Source organism: Crocuta crocuta, unplaced genomic scaffold (assembly GCF_008692635.1).
Source record: "Crocuta crocuta isolate KB4526 unplaced genomic scaffold, BGI_CrCroc_1.0 scaffold118, whole genome shotgun sequence".
NCBI classification, from domain to species: domain Eukaryota; kingdom Metazoa; phylum Chordata; class Mammalia; order Carnivora; family Hyaenidae; genus Crocuta; species Crocuta crocuta.
Window position 1 is genome coordinate 1,511,169 of NW_027551558.1, and position 25,772 is coordinate 1,536,940.

Sequence of the window (25,772 nt, forward strand, 5' to 3'; positions counted from 1 at the left end):
GACAGGTGTACCTGAGCAATGCCATTCACCTCGTACATATTCACCTCGTACATGCATGACACTGTTGTAGATAGGCTAGCTCATCAAATGTTTGTGGCAACAGAAGTTCAGAAATAGAAGTTATCTACAGATATAGTTAAGGAATGATAAACCTGGGGCATAATTAAATAGCTTGTCCAAATCCACAAAGTTATAAAGGGCCTGCATAGGGAGGGATTCCAAGCACATAGAATGGTCTCCCCACAAAGCCCAAGTTTTATATCCATGATCCTCTATGACCTGGGAGTGCTCCCCAGGAGAATTTTGCAACAGAGCTGAAGAAAGAAATCCCTAGGGCAAGGTGGATGCTAATAAACAAGACCCAAATTTCGATTTCTTTTGGATGAACTGGTAAGTGAGAATGCTGAGAGAGGAGACAGTAGCTCACAGTCTTCCAGGTGCAATCTGGGAAGGTCTGGTTGGCTTTTCAATATCCTACTGGAGGAAGGGTACAGGAAGACTAGACCAGCTGCAAGGAAGTTTCCCCATTCCAAAACACACGGCTGAAGAGTTCAGCTCCTCCCATGGTGCAGGAGCAGGCCCACAGGTGTATACTGTTGTCGCCCCAAGCAGACTGCCACCTCCCTGCAGCTGCTCCTCCTCAGGGCACAGGCTTCTGAGGCACTAAGAGCCTGGTGGCCTCTGCTCCGTGGGTTATTTTGGAGAGGGTCTTTTTTAGGATTTGTTTTCTAATTGTATTGCATGACAGTTAAAGCCTCTCGAGTCTCTACATTTTTGTATTCTGAAGGTTTCCTATGTGATCGTTCCTCGCCAGCTGCGGAAGCCGGGGTTTAAAATCCAGTTTCAGCACCAACCAGGCAGGTGACCTCAGGAGACGCTGCCGAACTTCTCTGACCTCCATTGCTGTGTTTGTAGATGGGGTTGGAGCTTTTGTGAGGCTGAAATCAAACAATCCACAGGAAGTACCCACTACATGGTCCATGCTGGATAAACGTTAGACATTCTTGCTCCCCAAATATCAGATGATGCCAAATCACAAGACTCAATAGATTCGAATGTAGCTTGTTTACCTGGATTCAAAAATATGGTGCCCTAGATTATGACAGCGCCATTGAAAAAGAGGGAATTTGAACTAACCATAAGACCAATGCTCTAAGTTAGTGCATCAAATTGGGATGCCACGGCACCATCAATCCTATTATGGAAGTTTTACAAGGACGTCCCAACAGATCTCGGGTGCACTCCAGCTCCCGCTGGGGCTAATCTGAATGATATCTGCTTGTATTCAGCCTAGAGAGAATGTTCACGTTGTCCATGGTACTTACATTTTATAGACAAGTAAGTGTAGCCAAGTTATTTCCAAAACATAAAGTGTTTGTTGATGTTTATTATAGGGAACCAGTGAAAAGAGATACCTCAACACTCAAGATGGAGGGTCACTGGCTTTTTCTGCTCCTCCCCTGCTGCCTGCTCCTTCCTGGTGCTTCTGCCCCCCTTCTGACCCTTGGAGCTATGCAAGCAAGCTCACTTCCCACTGCGGGTTCCAAGGCTCTTGCTCCCTGGTCTCTACTGCTCGGCAGCCGGCTCTGCGGCACACCGGCATTCCCACCTGCCCACTGGACCCAGGCTTATGACCCAGAGCAGCATTTATCACCTTTTTAAAGACTGATTTCAGTATTAGTAGATGCTCTAGCATACAATATCCCACATGATTTCTCTTCTAAACTGTGGTAAAACACACATAACAAAATTTAACCATTTTTACTAATTTTAAGTGTACAGGTCAGTGGCATTAAATACGTTTATGTTGTTGTCCAGCCTCTATCTCCAGAACTTTTACATCTTCTCAAAATGCAACCAGGTGTCCGTTACACACTAATTTCCCATCCTCACCCCCGGGAACCAGCGCTCTACCTTCTCGTTCTATCACGGTGACGACTCTAGGGACCTCACGTAAGTGGAGTCACGCTGTGTTTGTCCTTTTGTGTCTGGCTTATTTCACTCAGTACAAAGTCCTCAAGGCTCCTCTACACTGTAGCAGGTGTCAGAATCTCCTTTCTTTTTAAGCCTGAAAAATATTTCATCATATGTTTTATATCACATTTTGTCCGTCCGTCTGTCCATCCAACCATGGACAGAGTAAGGTTACTTCTACCTCTGGATTATTATGAATAACACTGTTGTGAATGTGAATGTGAGACTATTTCTTTGAGACTCTGCTTTTAATTCTTTGGGGTATATACCCAAAAGTGGTGGGGTCATGCAGTAATCCTATTTTCAGTTTCTGAGGAACCTCCATAGTATTTTCCATAATGGCTGCACCGTTTACATTCCCACTAGCAGTGTGCAAGAGTTCCAATTTCTCCATGTCCTCACCAATGTTTATTTTGTTTTTTTTTGTTTTTTGTTTTTTTTGATAGCAGCCATCGAACTGGGTGTGAGGTACACATAATTTCTTAAGCAAACTTTCTCTTTACTGGATCCTGAACAGGACTTATTAGTGGATGGCAGTTCTCCAAAAAAAGAAACTTTTATACTTTATAATAAATCTTGGGTTTTCTGCTATACCCCATCCACATCTTTTTTTTCTTTTTAAGTGAATACTGCTAATTTATCCTTACTACCAGAATCAGATAATCTCCCAAATTGAGCCATAGTAACAAAAAAAAATACCTTAAAATGCGAGTTTGCAGCAGTTCAGCACCAAGCAACTAATTTTACTACAAGAAATGCTAACACAACCAGAATTCTAAGACTAGACTAAGTCAATACGACTCATTAGTACCTAGAAAATTTGAAAAAAAGATATAGAATTGGGAGTTCTGTTGCTTCCACAGAATCTGGGAAATGCTATTTTTTACACTCTTTTTATACATAATTTACCACTTACGCCCTGAGAGTATCCATTTTGCTAACCTTTGCTAACCTCTGTCAGTTCCTTCATGAGTGTCTTAGACATTCAGCACGCGGAGAAGAAGGTTACGAGCATTAATTTAGCCAGAGTGCCATCATTTTGTAGACTGTCAATGGAACAAGCCAATTTCATGATACAGCATTAACTGTAAAGCACGTGGACTTGGAACCGACAGCCTTACACGGACCTGCAAGGCATCACACTAACAGGGTCATAAGACAATGGAGAGCAATGGAAAAATACCCCCATCCCCAAAAGGTAAACTTGTCGAAGGAGAGCCAGAAAGTGTTTGCCAGTAGCTGGGAAGGTGGAAGAAATGGGAGAGGTTTAGGTGAAAAGATTATAAGCTTTTATGGCTGTAAGATGAATGAGGTCTGACATCTCCCATTGAGCACAGTGACTACAGTTGGTAACACTGTGTTGCATAACTGAAATTGGCTCAGAGAGAACCTAAACGTTCTCACCAAAAAAAGAACTAAATATGTGAGGTGATCGATGTTTTAATTAACATCTAGGTGGGGAGGATCCTTTCACAACATATATGGTAAATGAAATCACTGTGATGTACACTTTAAATGTCCTCCCATTTTATTAGCCAGTTATACCTCAATAAAGCTGAAATTTAAAAAAGAAGAAAATGTGCACCTATGAAAAAGGACACTGATCTCTTTGGTGAAATCTGACCCCCAATGCCACGAAGAATGTGAAGTGTTTTCAGACAATGCACACCCACTGCTTCCAAAGTAGATAGCCATCGGTCACCATTGTTAGGCTTTGCTATATTTTTCCCCACAAAAGTAATTGTAACTTTTATAACTTAAATATCTATTTCATGAATATATCATAACGTAGATGCCAAGAGCTTCCTTAGTTCTTACTAATGAATTCAGCTATGCTAATCAATATCTGACCTTCTTCCTTACCACCTTATTATTCACAATCCTCTGCCTACTTCTAAAACCACACAAGAGTGAAACAAGAAGCACAGTGATTTTAAAACCACTCCACATTATCAAGGTTTCACAATGTCCAAATGTAATTAAGTTGCCCAAGTCATTTTAGGTCTTCAGATATACATGGTTTATACCCGCATTCCTCAGTATTCCATGTTTTCCATTTTCCTACTTAATGGGGGGGAAATTACAGAAAGCCCCTTTGTACCTAGCCCTGGGGATGGGAACCTTCACCCATCATGCTCAGGGCAGAGCCTGGCTCAGGTCAGGGACCCAGGATATGAGTAGGGAGCTGGCTACTCTGGATTTACTCATTACACATATACCCCTACAAATGCTTTTGTAAAGATTTATTCCAAATGTACCATTCTTTTAAGGAAGTCTTTCCTGTCATTCAAGAACAAAGAAGGAGAAAATAAGAATTTCTATCATCTGTGCCTGATTTTTTGAAATAAAAAAATTATTTTTATTTTCTATTTTTAAAATAGTTTGTTTCCCCTATTATTAACATCTTACATGAGAATGATACTTATGGACAATTAATAAACCAATATTGATGCATTATTTTTTTTAAATGTTTATTTATTTTGGAGAGAGAGATGAAGATAGAGTGTGAGCAGGAGAGGGGCAGAGAGAGGGAGACAAAGAATCTGAAGCAGGCTCCAGGCTCTGAGCTGTTAGCACAGAGCCCGACGCAGGGCTCGAACTCACAAACCTTGAGATCATGACCTGAGCTGAAATCAGACACTTAACCAACTGAGCCACCCAGGCGCCCCCAATACTGATGCATTATTAGCTAGAGTTCATATTTTATGTGGACGTCCTTAGCTTTTAATAATGTCCTGTTTTAAAATTCATGATCCCACCTGTAAGACCATATCACATCCAATCTTCATGTCTCCTTAGGCTCCTCTTGGCTGTGTCAGTTTCTCAGACTTGGCTCGTCTTGACGACCTTTCCAGTTTTGAGGGTTACTTGCCAGGTCTTTTGTAGAATGTCCTCATCTGAGGTATGTCTGGTTTGTCCTCATCAGAGTGGTGTTATGGGTTTTGAGAGGAAGAGCAGAGAGAGGAAGTGCCATTTTCATCACATGGTATCAAGGATAGATGCTCTCCACTGACTCATCACTGTTGTTGATGGCGATGGCCGGCTGAGGTGTGTCTGTCAGGTTTTCCCACTTCTGAGTCATTCTGTCGCTTCTCCACACAGGGCTTTCTGGAAGGACACTTCCAAACACAGCCCACCTAAGGGTGGGGGATTTGTACTTCACCTCCCTGAGGGACAGTATCTCCACAAGTTATCTGGTATTCCACATAGGAGATCTGTCTCTCTTCCCCATTTTTAAAATTTATTATTTATATCAATGCAAACTACTAGATGTTTATTTTATACCTTGGGCTACATTCCAGTATTTCTGATTTTGTTGCCCCAAGTGTTCTAACTTGAGCTGTTGGGCACTCTTTCAGTTGGCTCCTGTGTTCCCTTGACATTCCACCATCACTGTGAGTTTGTGTGTATGTGTATGAGTATGTGTGTTCTGAGCACGTCCTTACTTTCTGGCATCACGACATAAGCCAGGATCATCCTGTAGATCTCCTGCCCTAGTGTCAGAATCAACAGGGCTAATTTTATAGAAACATAGTAACCAGCACTCCCTACCACATTTTCAGCATGAGCATTCTCCTGTCCATTCTGTGGGACTACTGCTGACTGGCTCTGACTAGCCTTCCCTCCTACTAAGCAGTGCTGTTAACAAATACCTCTCACTGGTTCCTAATGTATTTCTCACTTTGTCTGCTCTGCTGACTTTCCCCACCACCTTCACAGCCACAGTCACCTTCTCCAACCGGCCTTGGCTGGGTCCCATCCCCCCTCCTCACCGCACGACCCTCCCTTATCCCACCTATAGCCTGCATGCATACCATGCTACCACAAGCATAAGTGCTTTTACCTCTGACTTAGGTGAGCCAAAAGTTGGTGACATATGCCAAAAGCCCCTCAAGAGATCTCAGCTGCCATAAACCAGGAGTCTGACATGGCCACCAAAAGTACCAAGGAACCATCTAGAAAACTCTGGTAGCACCTACTCCACACCTGTCCCAGCACAGTCAAACATGGCCTCAGAGGCACTCACAATTGGCGGATCAGTTCCATTTTATACTTCTGATCACTGACGCAAGCAAGCCCTAGGTGCTGGCGGGCAGCTCACTCTGTGTCCCAAGTGAACTCCCTCTCTCCGTCCGTGAGGGAGGTCCAGATCCTCCTCCTCCTTCCACTCACATCTCTCCCTCTTACAGTGTCAGTTGATAAAAGAGCTTGTCTCTTATTTCCCTGATAGAAACAGAAGCAGTTGGAAAGCAACCCATCTACCTTACCAGCATGCTGACCGCTGACAGTGTCCATCAGCCCTTTCTCGAACACGCCCCTTGGCAACCACATAGCCCTGCTTCTCTCCCTCCCTGACTCTCGTTTCTCAATCTCCCCTCTGGCTCCAACGTTGTTTGTGACACAGAGATGCAGGAGTGGCCAGGCTGTCTGAATCCAACCATTCCTCACCCCCCCTCCACCGCCCCGCTCCAAGCCAGCAGCCCCTCTTCTTCTGGACTGGGCTACTTTCTCCTAACTGGTTTCTCTGGGTTCACCCCTCCTCACACCCACAGTCTGTTTCCCTAACAGGGGCCTTGCAAAATGCATGAGGGCAGTGATTTGGGTCACTCCTCTGTGCAAACCTTACTATAGCTTCCTGTCACATTACGAGAGAATTCAAAGCCTTGATGAAGACCTCAAATAATTTGACCTTGGGCTCTTTTTCTCCGAGCTCATAGTCTGCCCGTCACACTTTGCTGTTCCTGAGAACAGGTGAGCTCTTGCCTTGGGCTCTCTGCACTGTGCCCGCCACCTGCAATGCTGTTCCCCCAACAGCTGCAGACCCTTTGTCCCCTTGCTTTGCTCAAACGTCTGTCCAAACATCACCTTCCTTGCTCCATGTTCTCTCTCCTTTGTATCCCATTCCAGATTAAATCCAACTCTCAGCCAAGCCTAGCCTGTCCCACCATTTTTCTTTTTTAAAGTTCATTTTTATTTATATTGAGAGAGAGAGAGACTGCAAGTGGGGGAGGAGCAGAGAGAGAGGGAGACAGAGTGCCACTCAGGCTCCATGCTGTCAGCACAGAGCCTGATACGAGGCTCGAACTCATGAACTGCGAGGTCATGACCTGAGCCAAAACCAGGAGTGGGAGGCTTAAAGGAATGAGCCACCCAGGCGCCCCCAGACTGCGCCACCTTATCTAAAAGAGCTGCTACATTCCCTCTATCCCCTCACTCTGTTTTCTTGTTTCCATTGCACTTGCCAGTACTTTAGGCATGTCTTTATTGATTGTCTATTTTCTCCTACTGAATGTAACTCCTTGAGGACAAGGACTTAATGTCCTTATAAACAGAGCACTTGAAGAGGGCCTGAGCCTATGCATGTACCCAGCAAGCATCTGAAGGGGTGAATGGATGGATGGCCCACGGATGCTCATTATCAGTAGCTGTTGACAGCCTCTAGCAGAATTCACTCATGGGTATGAGACACTGAAGGGCTGTTGTGTCCTATACTGAAGGCCTGGTTTGCAGTTGGATTCAAATTTAAGATGCCTCATCTAAAACGATCTAACTTTTTGAGATGGCCATTGTTCTTCTACATAATAAGGGTTCTTTACTCATGATGGAGACCACAGAAGAATTCCAATTAAAAATTTAAATTTCATACTATTCAGCTACTTCGAGCAAAAGGATGAAAGTACATGGAATAGGCATACATATTCATGAAATGCAGATCAATAATGAAGAGTAAATCTTCCAACTCTTTCTAGCAACTGATTAGCGCACCAACAGAGAATGAAAGATCTGACTTTAGGCAAACCCACGAAGCATCAGAGAATGCACAGTCCAAGACCAGATTACACACCTGGCCAAGGTAATTTAAGTACTGTTAGTAAAATCTCAGCAGTAAAAAACATTGTATTTCTCCTTCTCAACCACCAGTTTCAAAACAGGCAGTTGAACACTGAAACAACACAAAATGGATGTGGCCCCTTCAGCAGAACCAGAAGAATACAAGATGCCCTTTTACATGAAAGCATTAAAGTTTATAACTAGTGGTTATCCATTGCTGGCACAATAAAAGGCTCCATTTTAGTTAAAAGAACGTCTGGATTCTCGATCGAGTAGGCATTCTCGATTTGCACAAACTGAAGTATGATGAAATATACTTGTAAAGAAACTGCCATAAGCACCGCACATAATGACAAAGGACTGCTATTTCGAATACTTAAAAACTCCTACAATTCAAGAAGGAAAAGACCAGCAGTGTAACTAAAAGGCAAGTAAAGGACATGGTCATTGCACAGAAGGGCGGCACACGTGGGGAATACACATACAGGAAGCTCTAGCGCATTTATAATTTGTGGTTATAGTAAGTAAGATACCATTTGGCCCTAGATGGATAAAAATGAAAAAGGTTGACGACACAGGTGTTAGGAAGGCTGTGGAGCAACAGGACTCCCCACCTTCTGCTGGAGAGGCTAAGATGGACTAACCACTTTGGAAGACAGTCAGGAATTTTCCTTTAAGCTGAACATGGATTACTGTGCAAGGCAGCAATTCCACTCCGAGTCATGGGTGGCAGGGAAAGTGTCACATATGTGTCCGGGGATCTGCCTAGAGGTGCTCACAGCAGCACTGCTTATGATGTTAAAGAAGAAATAAAGAATACAGTCAAGGGGAGAAGGGATAAATGCGTGCATGGTCACACAACTCGGTATCGTACAGCAGTGAAATGGAAGCAGGCCTCCCCAAAATCACTTTGATGACTACCAGACACCGTGTTGAGTAGGGAAAAGAGGTAAAGGGCCCTACATGCTTCCATTTTCAGAAAGCCCTGAAACCAGCCAGAGAAACACCATTGTTTAGGTGTACCTATGTATGAAGTGAAATGAGTTTTCAGAAGTAAGGGAATGAGGGCACCTGGCTGGTGCAGTGAGTAGAGTGAGCAACTCTTGATCTTGGAGTTGTGAGTTCAAGCCCCACATTCAGCATAGAAATTACTTTAAAAAAAAAAAGGGAATGGAAAGTTGAGTAAATAAATAAGTGGGGGAGAAAAGACAAATGTCACCAAACGAATTCCAAAGAAATCATGTAGCTCCTCCCTCTCAAGGATGGGGAGCTTGATGCTGCTCACTTACGTGGGAGTTGCACTCAGACCTTCCAAGGAGGAACTCTGGAGCGGAGAACCCTGACAAGCAGCCTCAGCCGGTCATGTTGATAAGGCAGATGGAGAGCATGTGCCCTGGGTATTATGTGATGAAAAATGGTACTTTACCCCTATGGTCATTCTCCAAAAAACCCATAACCCCAGTCTAATAATGAGAATAATTGCCAGCTAAATGCCAACCGAGGCACACCTGACAAGTCCTCCTCAAAACTGTCCAGGTCACCCAAACCAGGACAGTCTGAGGGATAGTCACAGCCTTAGGACACAGGACAACTAAACGTATTGTGCTCTCCTGGATGGGAGAGCACCTGGTAATCTCCCATACTCTGAAGTGTACTTTGATATTAATATAGCCATTCCTGCCTTTTGTTTGATAAGGATTAATGTCTGCATGGTGTAGATTTTTCCATCCTTTTATTGTCAACATATACACATACATGTATACGTGTATACACGTACATACATATAAACTGTCTCTAAAGCATTCCAGGATATGATGGTAGAGATAGAGGCTCCTGAGAAGACAGGACACTTAGTCGGCCGTTTTTTTGTGCTAAAATGGAGGGGTACTACAGAGGTAAGTTAGGCATGGCCCACACCCAGGGGCCCTATAACTATACAAAGAGTTCAGAACCCTAACCCAAGGAATCCATTTGAAATTGGTCTATAATTTGAGAATAAGAAATGTCTGCTTTTTTCAGTTATATTTTTGCAATGAAAAAAAGCCAAGTGATCAGGTACTCTAGACAGGAGCCTCTTTGAGTTTTCCATTACAGAGTCCATCAACATGGCAAGCTTCCCCACAAATATCATCCATACTGCAAGCAAAACATCTGAGGAGACAGGACTGGGCCTCACGTGGTCAGCCTCCAAGGCACATACAATGTCTTCATATCCAATTCTAGCATCACAAAGGATCCGAGGCAGTCATCTGGTTCTTCAGACAATCCACTGGGATCTTGTGGTACGGGAGCTCCAATCCTGGTCACCAGGACACTAAGACCTAAGGAACTTTGATCCTGAGGCTAGAGAGAGTGGGTCTGGAACCGAATGCATCCTAAGGTCTTCAGAGTGTGACATCACTGACAGAGCTGACTTTGGGTATATTACCTTTATAAAGTTGTAACTGTTTCACACATCTCCTGTCTTCTGCAGAGTAACCCAGATATTGTCCTTCCTGGGCAAAAGAGCTCTGTAAAAAGTCCTTAACAGAAAATAAATTATTTCCCTTTCATACAAAATAATAAAGGCTCTGCTGTGTGATTTCACCACTGACCCGGAGCCACATTTTGCCAGAGGCACCATCCCTCATGCTAAAATCTCCAAAACAGAGAACATAAGGTATGGAGACAGCACTCCTATTTCTGGGATGTTCTAAAGCACCAAGGCGCCCTGTGAGGCTTCCTGTTTCTTCATTATATTTTGTTAGATTTCTGTGTATAAGACCAGTCTCCCTTGAGGTTTACCTCATTGTAATGATCAAAAATTAGGATTGCCAAGAAACACGGTAATCAGTCATGGAATGGATTTTTTTTTTAAGTTTCATGAATTCCCTACAGTGTGAATACATGAAAATTCTCAAATGGAGGACTTCAAAGTAGAAGGTCCCTTGCAGGAAAATCGGTGCAAACACCCAGACGCCCAGGACCCTTCAACTCACTCCAGGTCACTCTAGAGTCAAGGCTGAGCATCCTAGTGAATTTCAAGAAAAATGCAGTGTCCCAAGTGGCCCAGAGCACAGAGGAGATGAACCTGGCACAAATACAGTGTTCAAGCAAACAGGAACACTGCATTTTGATACCTGCCATCCCTCTCTTTTCTTGCCTTTAACCTATGCTCTTAATTCCAAACTAGTTCTTTATCTACTCAGTGCGAAAATAAAATCCAGGGTTCACGTTAGCAGTTTCCAAATTGGCTGATTGGAATGACGTGAGAAGCGTTAAAATCAAGCACAAAACTCCAGGCTTCCCCACATCTACTCCCTGGAGCTAGGGCCTGGGTCTGGGCTCTGTGATTTTCAAAGTGCTTCCATGAGGGAGAGGCAGGTAGGGATGACCGCATCTGCACGAGTGACCCTCCCCTCCATCAGCATATCTGAATCTCCAACCGCCCCTCCAGGCTGGTGGCTCCCTTGTGCACCCAGCAGGCACTGACTTGAGTTCCCTGAGGCGTGAGTGCTTCTGGAAGGAAAGTGGTGAGGCAGTGGTCAAGGCACACCTGTCTCCACTTGTCCCCAAGCACCTATCAAGTTACCAGCCCCCACTTGATGCCTGGCCCACCCAGCCAACAAAAGCCAGCAGCCTGGGCAGCTTGTAGCTGGGAGGGAATCTGCTGGAGGTGAGGGGCACATGGGAGATGAGCTCCTCTGTTTATTGCCAGTTGGGGCTGGAGGGGGACCTGTGGTGTCTCACGCACCTTGAATACTTCTTCACACAGAATTCTGTGCGGTGTGGTGGTAAGGATTATGGTACAAAACTGTCCAAAATCATAGACCCGGCACTCCTCTGGCCACTCCATGTCACCATCCCAGAAACCAAGGCTTAGACCTTAACACATGGCAGTGAAAAACACCGAACAGATGTCAGTCCTTCTGTCACACACCTGCACACCAAACACTTTCTCCAGAGTCCTCTGTTCCAAGCACAAATCATAGAGGCTTGGAACCTCCAAGAAAATATTATCAATGTTTTACAAAACTGTGTTCAATATGGAGTTTGGGGATTATAAGACATAGGCATTTGAAGATGGCCAGTACATAGCTTATCCCACGGAAGAGGCCACCACCAGACCCAGGCTACGGACAGGGAAGACCTGCTTGTCTCAGGCTCCTGGGATCAATGGTTCTCCCCAGCTCTTCTCATCTTTTTTTTTTTTTTTTTTAAATGTTTACTTATTTTGAGAGAGAGAGAGAGAGAGAGCACATGTGCACAAGAGAGGAGGGGCAGAGAGAAAAGGGGAGAGAGAGAATCCCAAGCAGGCACCATTCTATCAGTGCAGAACCCTATGCAGGGCTTGATCTCATAAACCATGAGATTATGACCTGAGCTGAAATCAAGAGTCTAACACTTAACTGACTATCCAGCTCTTCTGCTCTTGCCACGGAAAGTCTCTTGTAGTCTCTGTAAACACTACAAAATCTACAACAAAATCTCTGGGGAGGATCATAAGCTCTAAGTCTCCAGACCTTCTAAACAAGTCTGGAGAGGCAGGGTCTCAGAGCTGCTGTATTCCCCACTCCTTTCCCATGAGTGCGGCTTAGGGGCCCAAGCAGCATGTAGCCTTCTATGGAAACACCCCACCTGTACACTGAACATTCTGAGTCCCCCAGTGGGCTCGGGTCTGGTCTGGAGTCCAGGATAGTCCTGGGCTGCTACTGCTGCTGTGGCCTGCACGGAATTCCACACAGCAAGGGCAGAGAGTCAAGGCACTGGGCAGGGTACCACTACAATGGATTCAAAAATTAGGATCTCCCTTACTGCCAGAGAGCAGTCAAGCTCAAATCCAACCAATCAACTTGTCAGTGTTACTGCTGGTCAAGTTCAACTTTCTGAGAGACAGATAAGACAAATGTCCTTTTACAATGAGATGCGGGTTGCGCTGCCACAGTCCCAGACCTGGCAGATGGATACAGCTACCTCCCCCTCAGTAAACACCGGGCCATCCTAGTTTCCATTCAAAACTTGCTTTTGTTACCATCTTGCTTCATTAACACAGCCACAAATTGTTCCCCTTAAACTGTGATCTTCAATGGTCTGATTTAGTAATGAAGTTTATATTTACCTTCCGGGTACCAGTACTGTTTCCAAAGAAAACTTTTACAGTGTTATAATAAAAGTCAACAGGCAGAAATCTAAACCTCTGGGCTGCATTTTTGCTCTCTACACTGAACCACAGCAGCAACATGAGAAGGTGAAAGCAAGAGGTCCCTAGGATCAATGCCCCCCCTGCCCCAACCCCAACAGTATTCCAGGAGCACCAGACATGCTTCCTGCAGAAGACAGCACAGTGTCCCACGTACCCCTTCAGATCGGCACACGCTGGTGGGAGGTCAAAGGTGTTCTTATACTGACACAGCAATTTATTTTTCAACTTAGCTGAGATATACTTCATATAAAAAATCACACATATTTATACTTATTATATATATTATACTTAATATAAAAAAAGTCACACATATTTGGATGAGTTTGGACATATGCATACACCTTGGTACCATCACCACAAGGTAATAAACACATCCACCATCTCCCACAGATTTCCCTGTTCGAGGTCTACAGAGGGTCCCCAACTTCCAATAGCTCCACATAGGATTTTTCAACTTGATGATGGTGTGCATTCAGTAGAAGCTGTACTCTGAATTTTGAATTTGGATCTTTTCCCAGGCTAGTGATATGTGGTATAATCTTCTCTCATGATGCGGGGCAGCAGCCACGACCCCAGGCAGCCTCGCGATCACAAAGATCAACAGCCGATACACTGACAACCATTCTGGTTTGTTTTGGGTTTTTTTTCATTCTGTTTTTCACTTTTGGTACAATATTTAATATACCACATGGGATATTCAACATTTTTATTAGAAAAGGCTTTGTGTTAGATGATTTTGCTCAGTTGGGGGCTAAAGTAAGTGTTCAAAGCACTAGGCTAAACTATGATGTTCACAGGCAGATCAAATGCCTTTTTGACTTAATACTGTTTTCAACTTAGGACGAGCTTATAGGGATGTAACCCCATCATAAGTCATGGATGAGCTGTAACTTGCTAAAAGCTTACATCCCCCTACCCTGAAACATGTACACATAGCACGAATGTACTTTTTGTTTTTCTGGAGGAAGGTCAAGAAAAAACACTTTAACTTGGGGATGACGACTGCAGCAATGCTTTCATTGAAAGCTCCGTGTGATCTGCCTCTTAGTATTGTTCTGTCACATCTACAGACTCTTAAAGGAAGAAAAAGAGTGCTACTAGGTCACTGTGCAAAACAGCAAAACAGCAAAATATCCAACACAGGGCCATATTTGATAAGTAATTATAACCCATGCCCTCTTGGCTCATTTCCTTCTTTTATAAAATGGTGGTGGTGGTGTGGACAGAGAGAGGGGGAAAACCACCTGAATTTACAGAGAATTTATGAAAATTTATAGGAAAATTCCTTGGTAAACTGGAATGTATAATTCAGAGAACAGTGGAGAAAGGAGAGGAATGCTACAAATTCAGCCTCTACAATCTGAGAGAAAAGAAGGGGGTGTATGGGAGGGGTGGGGGGGGGCAAAGACTTCCTATTCTCTGTGTTTAGCTGGTTTTTCCAGCTTTCTAAGAAGTCACACTGTTAGGGTACGGTAGGTAAGACAGAAAAGAAAAATGCTTGTTTCAACTTCGATCATCACTTCGAACACTATAAAATGATGGATTCATTGACTACATTAAAAAAAAAACACAATTAAATTGCAATTTTACGAAGCTTCACTCTGGTATACAAAGCTGCTGTGGAAATATAATGGGGCGCAGGATGACCCAGCACACAGAAAGTATAGTAGGTCCTCTTGAGTCTACAAATGACTTCTCTTCCAAAGGTCTGTTCATAAGATAGGAGTTGCTAGTACAAGGTGACTCTGAACGCCACCTGGGAACAGCAAAAGTGGAAGTCTGAGGCCTGCGTCCTGGCCTCAACTTGATCCTGAGCTGCTAAGCTGACCCAGGGACTTCAGGAAGTACAAAGCTCTCCATGGGATTCAGGTTCCTATCTCCCATCCCTCCGGTCCTTTCCAAAAGCTTTTCCTCATGGTCCCTTCCTTATGTTTCCAAAAGAGACTTGCTTCTAAACCATTCTTAGCTACTGGAGACTTTTCTATGGAAAAACATAAGTAAATGCATAAAAATCATGGTCTAGTAAGAATGAAAGTCTTTGAGTCAGGAAAATGTGGGTGTACAGCCTGCTCTGCTCTTAGGAGCACTGGGCTTTGGCCAAGCTGTTGAATCTCTCTGAGTGTCAAGTGGTTCCTGGTTCAAAGTTAAGTGCTCAGACAACAGGTGATTACTTTGTCATTGCCAGGGATGGGGAAGAGAAAGAACATTGACTTGTAAACCATGACCTTGGTCAAAATGCTATTGTCCAAGTTCAACTCGATGAACACAGGCAATCCTCTTACCTTTTCCTGAGGGTTAGTGTCTCTGTTTACGAAATGGGGGTGTTAAGATCTGCCTTTCATGGGGATGAGCACTGGGTGTTATATGGAAACCAACTTGACAATAAACTATTTGTAAAAAAAAAAAAAAAAAGATCTGCCTTTCAGATTAGAGACAATATTAGAGGTGGCAAGTCCTGTGCCACCTACCAGGTGAGTGTCCAGTAGGTTAAAGCAGGTTCTCATTGACTACACCACCAGGTTTCTTGTGGTAGAATCAGTACTGCAATATTTTTAGCAACGTAACTCAATATAATAAAGTCCACAGCTAATAACATACCTAATAGTGAAAAACTGATAGCTTTTCCTCAAAGATCTAGGAAGAAGAGAAGAATGTCCACTCTTGCCACTTTTCAATGGAAGACTAGAAATCCTAACCAGAACAACTGGACAGGAAAAAGAAACAAGAAGCACCCAAATCAGAAAGGAAGAAGAAAAACTGTCACTATTTGCAGATGACATGATTTTATATATAGGAAACCTTAAAGACTCCATCAAAAAAACTGTCAGAACTAATACATGAATTCATGAAGTTGCAATATACAATATCAATATGCTGTACAAATATCAGTTGTGTTCCTGTACATTAACAATGAACTATCAGGAAGAGAAATTAAGAAAACATTCTCACCTACAACTGCATCATGAAGTATATAAACCTAGCAATAATATAACCGAGGAGGTAAAATATCTATATACTGAAAACTGTAAGACACCGATGAAACAAAGTGAAGAAAACACAAATAAACAGAAAGATAATCCATGCTCAAGGATTATAAGAATATTGTTAAAATGTCCAAATAACCCAAAGCCATTTTCAGACTAAGTGCAATCTCTATCAAAATTCCAATGGCATTTTTATCAGAAATAGAACAATCGTAAAATTTGTATGAAACCATAAAAGATCCTAAATAGCCAAAGCAATCTTGAGGGGGAAAAAATAAAAAAACAAAAAAACAAAGCTGGAGGCACTGAATTTCTGATTTCGAGCTGTATTACAAAAGCTGTGGTTATCGAAACAGTATGGTGTTGGCATGAAAAGAGACACATAGATCAATGGAACAAAAAGCCCCAAAATAAACCCATACATGCATGATCAATTAATTTCCAAAAAAGGAGCTAAGAGTATACAACAGGGAAAGAACAGTCTCTTTAATAAATGGTGTTGGGAATACTGGACAGCCACATGCAAAAGACTGAAACTGGACCACTCTCTTACACCACAGACATAATTCACTCAAAGTAGATTAAAGGCTTGAAAATAAGATCTGAAACCATAAAACTCCCAGAAGAAAACATAGGCAGTAAGCTCCCAGACATTGGTCTTGGCAATGTGATTTTGGATTTGATACATAGAAGCAAAGTCAACAAGGGGCGCCTAGGTGGCTCAGTCGGTTAGGCGTCTGACTTTGGCTCAGGTCATGATCTCACAGTTCGTGGGTTCGAGCCCCGTGTCGGGCTCTGTGCTGACAGCTAGCTCAGAGCCTGGAGCCTGTTTCAGATTCTGTATCTCCCTCTCTCTCTGAACCTCCCCTGATCACGCTGTCTGTCTCTCTCAGAAATAAATAAAACATTAAAAAAAAATTCACATTAAAAAAAAAAAGAAGCAAAGTCAACAAAAGCAAAAAAATAATAATAATAAGTGGTACTACATTAGTCTAAAAAGCTTCTGTACACCTAAGGAAACTATCAACAGAGTGAAAAGTAATCTATGGAATAGGGGAAAATATTTACAAATCATATATCTGATGAAGGACTAATATTCAAAATATATAAAGAATTCATACAACCCAACAGCAAAAACACAAACAAAAAATAGATAGAGGATCTGAAGAGATATTTTTCCAAAGAAGACATCTAAATGCCCAACAGGTACATGAAAAGGCACTCAACATCACTAACTACTGGGGAAATGCATATCAAAGACCACAATGAGATATCACCTCATCATACCTGTTGGAATGACTATTAGCAAAAATTCAAGAGATTACAAGTGTTGACAAGTATGTGGAGAAAAGGGAGCACCTTTTCACTGTTGATGGGAAAGTGAGTTGGTGCAGCCACTATAGAAAAACACCATGGAGATTCCTCAAAAGATTAAAAAAAGAACTACCATATGATCCAGCAATCCCACTTCTGGATATCTATCCAAAAGAAATGAAAACGGGATAGCAAAGAAGTATGTGCACCCCCATATTCACTGCTATTGCTATTCACAATAGCCAAGATAAGGAAACAACCTATGTGTCCACCAAGCAATGAATGAACTAAGTTGTGGTATTTATACACAAAGGAATGTCATTCAGCAGTGGAAAAAAAAAAAGAAAAAAGGAAATCCTGCCATTCTTGACAACATGCATGGACCCTGAGGCATTATGCTAAGTGAAATAAGCCAGTAGAGAAAGACAAATACTGTAAATACTGCAGGGATCACTTATGTGAAATCTGGGACACACACAAAAAGAGTCAAACTCCTACAAATAGAGTAGCAAAGTGGTTGCCAGGGGCTGAGGTTGGAGGAAGCAGCCAGAGGTTGATAAAAGGTATATACTTTCAGCTATATAAAGCCTAAGGATTTAATGTATAACATAGGGACTACAGTTAATAAGACTGTATTATTTAATTGAAATTTGCTAAGAGGGAACTTAAATGTTCTCATACACACAGGCAAAGAGAAATATGTGAGGTGATGGATGTGTTAATTAACTACATGGTCGGGATTCTTTCACAGTATATATGGTGTATCAAATCATCACAAAGTATGCTTTCGGGATCTTACAATTTTGCCAGTCAAACCTCCATAAAACTGAAAAAAAGAATAAAGGAATTGATGTGGACAGGATCCCCGCTAACATCTGCTCTCTGATACTCATATCAGCAAACATGTCTCCTTTCCTTTCCTTTGCTCATGAGTCTTCTTACCTAAGCCACGGTCTTTCCTGCCCCGTAACACCATTATTTTTCTACCCCTTAGGCTTCTGTCCTGAAAATGGCTCTGAATAGTTTTTCAAAAGATGAGAGATTTTCAGCATAGTGTACCATGCCCTTCACATCTTCCATCCCCAGTAAACCCCAGCATGCCTCCAACGACAGTGACCCACAGTCAATTCTCAATCATACAGGAGAAGAACTAAGTACAGGCTATACATGCTCTATCAGTTCCAGTCTAAATGGAAAGGGTCTGCCGTCATGCTTCTCCCATGGTCTCCATTCCACAAAGTAGGCAGGGTCAAGGCTAGGGAGTTCCCAAGACCCTGCTGTTCAACCTTCAAGTGGGGGAGGCTCTAGGGAAGACAAGAATATGTGTCAGGGAAACGTACAACTTGGAAACAGGGGCTTGGGACCCCAGTCAGGCCCCTCTGAGATGCAGCATGGAATTCCACCCTCTTCATTCATCCATCCATCCATCCATCCATCCATTCATTCATTCATTCTACCCTCAGCCTTGCCCAAGGTGCAGATCTAAGCTAGGACAGGGCAAACTTTGAGTCCCCATAACTGGGCAATGCATTCGAGGCTGACATCCTACTAACCACCTTACCAGGCTAGCACGGCTGTCACTTCTTTCCAAAATGTGCCCTCTTCCTGCTGGCAGTTGAAAGACCACTGACCAGTTGTATGGAAACCAACATGACAATAAACTATTAAAAAAAAAAAAAGAAAGAAAGAAAGACCACTGACCAAAGAGCATGCTGGGTCCCCACCCATTATTGCTTAAATGATTTCAAGACTCTAAGATCCATTACCCAGCGAATTCACCTAGCTTGTCCTTGCCAAGGGGACACAGTATGCCTCGGTGCACACATGCCTTCATTCTTCAAAACTTACTCCAACCAGAGCATCCTCTGGCTTTTCCAGACTCCTCTCTGAGGGCCAGTTCAGGCTGTTTGGGGCACCAGGGACTCACTGTAAGAACCTCAACCAGAGCTGTCAGGGTCCAGCCTCATCCCACAAGGGCATGAGAAAGACTGTCTAGAGCTTATTTTATCTACTTTTGTAGCTGTTAAAACACAGTGCTAAAACAGTCACTGCAGGAAAAATGGTCTAGAATCCAGCTGGTGCTCACAATAAATATTTATTATACAAATGGATACATCTAATGATTTTCCCACTGGACATTTATCTAAACCACAAATGTAACTTTTAATCAGTCAATCAGGGTTTTTTGGTCATGGATGCCATGAGCTTATAAAAATTAATTAAAATAATATGGGTATAGATATTTTTGTATCTTTTCATGGTTATGAATGGTTCTCTACCTAACTGTACACAGGGATCAACCAATTGCCTAATAGTAATAGACACCCGATGGGCACTCGTGCAGAATATACTGCCAGGAGTATGTTACTTCCTTTGTCTTATCACTCTCAAGATGAGAAACTTTCAGAATAACTGAAATGATAACATAAAGTGTGTTAATGTCATTAAGTGTCAGATTCTGATACTGATGAATTCCTGATGAATTCTGACGATTAGATTTGAGGACTTACACTAATTTCTCACTTATTGCCATGAAATACGTGACTGCATTTATAAAAGACTAAGCCTTAAAAGGTTCCGCTTCAATGACTATTAAAAAAATTGATTCGTGAAGGGTTAAGAGCTTTTCTGTGTAATGGAAATCTCCTAGGGTTGGACATGTAAAATCCCAGTGGTGTTTATTTTACATCAGGTCTGCAGGAGGAACCCGAGAGTGCCCCATCAAGGCATGAGACAATGTAAAAGTAGTAGAGACTGGTCCAGGGAGCGCAGGGTCAGGATAACTTTGAGCACGGGGGCGAGAGGAAGGAGGGCATAGAATCAAGCTGCACAATATGACCTTTGAGCTCTCAACTACAAACCAAGACCTAGACCTGGAAATCACAATGAACAACATTCTCAATAAACAGGGACGTGTCATTTCCTCCAAATGAAATCATAAAGGACAAGATGAAGATACCCAGACACTTACTCCTACCCTTATAAAATACTCCCTATTATTTCTGTGCTGTTCTGGTTACTACACATCAAAAAGGAACAGAAGTAAAATTAAGAAGCATCAAAAAAAAAAAAGTTGTCAAGGGGAAAAAAAACCCACTTAACAAAAATTTTAGTATCAGTTTTAGACCAAATGAAAGATAATTCTAAACTATTATTAAATTAATAAACTTACAGAAATAATACCAAGAGATTTTACAGTCCAAAGTTATAATTCAAAAACAGTTTAAAACAATTCGTAAATATAACACAAGCAAAATAAGGGTCTGAAGGAAAGCTAGTGAATTGGGCACTCTCACCTCCTGGAGATGAGACTACCTTCTTGAAAGGCCTCCCTATTGCCCAGCCAGAGACAGAACACCAGATTAACCACACTACCAAAACACACCACTTACCTTTCAATCAAATGTCTCAAACAATTTGTTAGGGCTGAGAAATATTTCTGTTATACAGACACATGCTTCTGCGCCAGAACTGCTATTACAGGATCCCTGGATCTCAGAGCCCACGTGCTGCGTCATGGGTACCGTTTTAACTCACATGAACAGATTTCTCATACAAACAAGCAAAACTGGCCCTGAATCCCTTATCCATTTGCACGTTTACACGTAGGCTACTCTTCCCAGCATCACAGTTGGAATGAACCTTTACTAGACTAAAGCCTCTTGTAGGCAGTTCTTATTTATCTCGTAGTCCCAGAGCAGCGCAAGGAAGGCCTTGACTTTGACAGACTCAAGGGCACCTTGAGCTGACACACTAGGGCGTTTTATAAGTGGGGGGGGGGGGGGGTTGGCAGACGGACAACCACTTGCTTGCTGGTTATGCAAGTAATGCCATCGTGTGCTGATGCAGGAACAGCCATCTCATTTTTAAACCAGGTCCTTTGAAAACTTAACACTTTGTGGGGCTCAATACATGAGGGCCACACTTCTTGTTGTTTTACCATGGAAATCGAGCATTTGAGGCGAAAACACCAACTTCTCCCACCTGTTTTAAGCAGGAAATTGCAGGCTTACCTTTGGCACTCAGTTATAAGAGATGACTGGCAAAACGCAGAACTCCTCAAAAGGTGAATTTCTCAGCTGGTCACACCTCCTAAAGTTACAAAGTTGAAGGAATTCTCCAGATTCTCGAATCCAACCCAAATCTCAGCAGAGGATTATGATCTGGGGAATCACTTGTATAGTAGGAACATATAAATTCTGAAAGGAAACAGAAAAAAACATTTATTGGGACCGCTTGCTCATTTGATTTTAAGTTAACTGCCTGATTATTCGCCTGAAATCAATATATATACGTTTTTAAAATATAACTTATTGTCAAGTTGGCTTAATATATAGTGTGTAAAGTGTACTCTTGGTTTCAGGGGTAGATTCCCATGATTCATAGCTTACACACAACACCCAAAGCTCATCCCAACAAGTGCCCTCCTCAATGCCTGTCACCCATTTTCTCCTCTCCTCCCCTCCATCAATCCTCAGTTTGTTATCTGTATTCAAGGGTTTCTTATGGTTTGCCTCTCTCCCTCTGTTTGTAACTATTTTTCCCCCTTCCCTTCCCCTATGGTCTTCTGTTAAGTTCCTCAAATTCCACATGAGTGAAAACATATGATGTCTTTCTCTGATTTATTTCACTTAGCATAAGACCCTACAGTTCCGTGTTATTGCAAATGGCATGATTTCATTCTCATTGCCGAGTAGTATTCCATTGTATATAAAAACCANTCCCCTCCATCAATCCTCAGTTTGTTATCTGTATTCAAGGGTTTCTTATGGTTTGCCTCTCTCCCTCTGTTTGTAACTATTTTTCCCCCTTCCCTTCCCCTATGGTCTTCTGTTAAGTTCCTCAAATTCCACATGAGTGAAAACATATGATGTCTTTCTCTGACTGATTTATTTCACTTAGCATAAGACCCTACAGTTCCATGTTATTGCAAATGGCATGATTTCATTCTCATTGCCGAGTAGTATTCCATTGTATATAAAAACCACTGTATATATAAATCTTCCTTATCCATTCATCAGTTGATGGGACACTTGGGCTCTTTCCATACTTTGGCTATTGCTGAAAGTGCTGCTATAACACTGGGTTACATGTGCCCCTATGCATCAGCACTCCTGTATCCTTTGGATAAATTTCTAGTAGTGCCATTGCTGGGGTGTAGGGTAGTTCTATTTTTAATTTTTTGAGGAACTTCCACACTATTTTCCAGAGTGGCTGCATCAGTTTACATTCCTAACAATGGTGCAAGAGGGTCCAATATTTTTAATACACCCCAGAAGAAAACTGCTTTATACCTACTGACCCCTGCCCAAACAAAAACATCCTCCTTTTCCACCTTCAGCTCCCTGTCTGGTACCTCTGAGGCAGTCAGGTACCTCTGTGGAGGGAGAAGATGGGGACAGTGGAGACAGCTGGCCATAATCCAGGCACCTAAGTTCCCAGGATTCTTCAGCCCTCCTCCCTATGATGGCTTCTACCCACAGTCTTCCAAGCCTGACAAAAACAAAAGACAGGTTGCCAAGTGGAAAGGAAGCAATTCTGAGAGCCTAATGAAGGGAGAAGGGTTGTAGAGAGCAGGGATATTTAAATTTAGAGACTCACTCCTCTGTCTTGGAGGTCTCTTGCACTGGCCATTTACTGGGAGATGTCCCCTACTGGACCCACAGCCTTGTGCTAAAAAACAGCCCTGCAGAAAATCTGAGAATAACATCCAGAAACCACAAGGAAGTTGAGACAAGAGAAGCCTGATGGAGATGACCTGCATCCTCTCCCTCTTGCTCAGGGGGAGTCCATGGCTGCCTTATGTTCTCTGTACTCAGGGGGCGGGGCGGGGCTCTTTTCAGCCCTTGCCTGGCCATTGCTGAGGGGACCCTGAAGCTCCGTGGAACTCCAAGAGAGTTCACGGACAGTTTTAATTACATTTCAGACCCAGAGGGGAACTGTCCTGACAGTCTACTCAGAGAAGATCTATTTATTCATCCCTGGCATGATTATGACCCAAAACGTTAAACACCCCATGGAAAAATCAAATTCTATTTTAGTCAGATAGAAAAGTATAATTCAAGTAGGGCTTTCATAAAAACGTTATATGGCACGTTCATAAATTATGATTAAAAAATTAATTCCCCTTTATGCACTAGCATTATTTTAAAGGTTGCAGATGTGAAATATATATGATTTAACGGTGGGAAAAGGTGATGCCCCAATACAAAAGAAATACTAGATTTGGGTAAGATGTGTGCCAGGACAATTACACCCTTCTCTCTGCTACATGTTTACAATAAAATGACAGGGTCTCCAGGGATAGAAGCTTTGGTATCTGGACTCAGGTCTTCAGCAAACATTCTTTTTTTAAACCTTTATTTTTGAGAGAGACAGAGAGCGAGCTAGGGAGGAAAAGAGAGAGAGAGGGAGACAGAATCCAAAGCAGGCTCCAGGCTCTGAGCTGTCCGCACAAAGCCCGATGCGGGGCTCGAACCCACAAACCATGAGACCGTGACCTGAGCTGAAGTGGGATGCCCAACCGACTGAGCCACCCAGGCGCCCCAAGCAAGTATTCTTATTTCACTTACTGCACTTACTGAAGAAAGCCACCAACTAAACACAGTCATGTCCACAAATGACATCTCCATTTTAGTATTTTCAGGGGTTCTTCTGGGCATAAATTGTATTTTTAAATTTTTAATTGAAAAGTGAACTTGCCTGCAGCTGGATCCCCCTAGGCCATTGCTAGGGGATGTCTGTGAGGCTGCTAGAGCCATCGAATATGGGCTTCCCTCTAGATGCACCGTGCTCTCACTAGTGATATTGTGTAATTCTTATAACTGTCCACGATAGCTATGAACACCCACTTTTTCACATGAGTTGACTTTCTCGGGGAGGTAAAGGGTTTTCCTTAACAGGCTCCAGTAAGGAACACAGGCCTCCTAAATTCTAGACTCACCATGGCAATGGTCAGCCCGGTGCCACAGTGACTTATTTCCCAGTCCCCAAGCTAAAGAACAAGGGGCTGGATCTGGAAGCCAGTCCTCTGATGCTCAGTGTGGCGGGCAAGGTAGAAAACAGAGCCAAATGTAAACTAATGGGGGAGCACCAAAGTGACACAGTTTTAAGTTCATTTACAGGTGCCCAGTGACTATCTGGGATTCAAGCATGAAAAACAAGGCTGCAGTGTCTTCCCAGAGAAAAGCATTTCACGGACAAACTGTCAATGCACTAAGCATACACCTTCAATGGAAATAAACAGAGGGATCGAGATCTGTCTCATCCTGAGTTTAAACGCAGCCTGCCCACATCCTGTGTTTAATGTGGGGTTATGGGCGTATTCAAAACCTCTGGTAAAGACAAACATTTCAAATCAGATCTTAAGTACAAAGATTTAAACCCATCAGGAAAGCATACACCCTTGGGCAAAAACCACCTCAGGCTGCAAACACTACCACACACAAGGTCAGTCAGACTGCAGACGGGTCTCACCCAAGAATACAACTCAAGGATGGCCTACAGAGTGCACTGCAGACAGACGGGAATGTACGTCTAGGTTTCCCTTGAAAATATTTCTCCACCAGCACCATGCACATCTCCCTTTAGAAACAGAAGGGGAAGAGGTAGAACTAGAAAGGACTGAACACTAATACCAAATGCATCTCCCTCTCCACATTGCTTTGGACTCCTAATGATACAAAATTTTATCACTGTGAAATCCACAGGATTATCTGCATTCTCTGGAACGCTGGCATTTTCTTTTTCTCAAATGTGTTTGTGAAAACCGCGAGCCACAACTTGGGGCTTCTCCCCAGTCTTCCTGGGGGAATCTGACTACAGCACCTGCTTCAACTGGGAGGGCATGCTCTGGGCTTGTGTGCCTTAGTACTTCGATCTGCAATTCTGGGAGCACTCTGGGTCTTGGGACCAGGGTCTGGCACAGAGATGCCCCCTGTGGCGACCTTAGTCCAATTTAGACTTCCAGGGCCAGCTGTAGCCCCACATACGTATTCGGGGTGGTCTCGGGATTCCTTCACACCTTAGCCCCGCATGGAGGTCCAGGGTGGTGTCCATCACTAATGTGCTTTACTCCAGGAGGTTCATGAAGGATTAGTAAGGGGGTATGTGCCCCGTTCTGCTGATGGCCCAAAGCTGTGTGCTGAACATTCAGCTCTACTTGCTTTAAAGCCCAATCAGCTGGTCCCGGGCCTCTGTTCCTGGACTACCCAAAACTCCCAACCATGAGATGTACCACAGCCAGAACCTGAACCTACGCTGGCCTGATTTCAATTTTTTTAAAAACATTTATTTATTTTTGAGAGACAGAGGATGAGTGGGGGAGGGGCAGAAAGAGAAGGAGACACAGAATCCGGAGCAGGCTCCAGGCTCTGAGTGGTCAGCGCAGAGCCTAAGGCGGGGCTCAAACTCTCAAACTGTGAGATCATGACAAGAGCCGAAGTGGGATGCTCAACCAACTGAGCCACCCAGGAGCCCCTGGCCTG

The 25,772-nt window shown here is 43.1% G+C and overlaps 1 protein-coding gene across 5 annotated transcripts in view; it reads right to left on the bottom strand.

The window, feature by feature from the left end:
* Positions 1-25,772, bottom strand: part of NCK2 (NCK adaptor protein 2) — a 121,479-nt gene that overhangs the window by 53,351 nt on the left and 42,356 nt on the right. For 4 of the 5 annotated variants that reach the window (XM_077749376.1, XM_077749380.1, XM_077749379.1 and 1 more), the window contains one exon: positions 21,300-21,485. The gene's annotated coding sequence lies outside the window, so the exon portion shown is untranslated. Of the gene's footprint in view, positions 1-1,914; positions 2,069-21,299; positions 21,486-25,772 lie in introns of those variants that run through there. The other variant, XM_077749378.1, reaches the window with a different exon arrangement.